This window comes from Octopus sinensis, linkage group LG12 (genome assembly GCF_006345805.1).
Source record: "Octopus sinensis linkage group LG12, ASM634580v1, whole genome shotgun sequence".
Lineage (NCBI taxonomy): Eukaryota > Metazoa > Mollusca > Cephalopoda > Octopoda > Octopodidae > Octopus > Octopus sinensis.
Window position 1 is genome coordinate 54691856 of NC_043008.1, and position 752 is coordinate 54692607.

A 752-nucleotide genomic window follows, 5' to 3' on the forward strand; every position below is an offset into this window, starting at 1 on the left:
CGAGGTCGACTTTGCCTTTCATCCTTTCGGGGTCGATAAATTAAGTACCAGTTACGCACTGGGGTCGATGTAATCGACTTAATACCTATGTCTGTCCTTGTTTGTCCCTTCTGTGTTTAGCCCTTTGTGGGTAATAAAGAAATAGGTAATGGTGTATGAGAGAGAGAAGGGGCGAGGAAGAAAGAGTGGAAGAGATAGAAAGAGAGAGAGAGAGAGAGTGATTGAGTGAATGAGAGAGAGATGGAGAGTATGCGAGGGACTGAAAGATAGATAAATACATAGATAAATAGATAAAGAGACTGAAAGATAGATACATAGAAAGAGAGGTAAATAGATAGATTGAGATAGAGAGGGAAAGTGAGTGGGTGAGAAAGGGGGTATGAAACAAGGGCAGATAAATCCCAATGTTCATTCTTTTCTACTCTATACACAAGGCCCGAAATTTTAGGGGGAGGGGGCCAATCGATTAGATCGACTCCAGAACGAAACTGGTACTAAATTTATCGACCCCGAAAGGATGAAAGGCAAAGTCGACCTCGGCGGAATTTGAACTCAGAATGTAAAGACAGACGAAATACCTATTTCTTTACTACCCACAAGGGGCTAAACACAGAGGGGACAAACAAGGACAGACAAACGGATTCAGTCGATTATATCGACCCCTGTGCGTAACTGGTACTTATTTAATCGACCCCGAAAGGATGAAAGGCAAAGTCGACCTCGGCGGAATTTGAACCCAGAACGTAATGGCA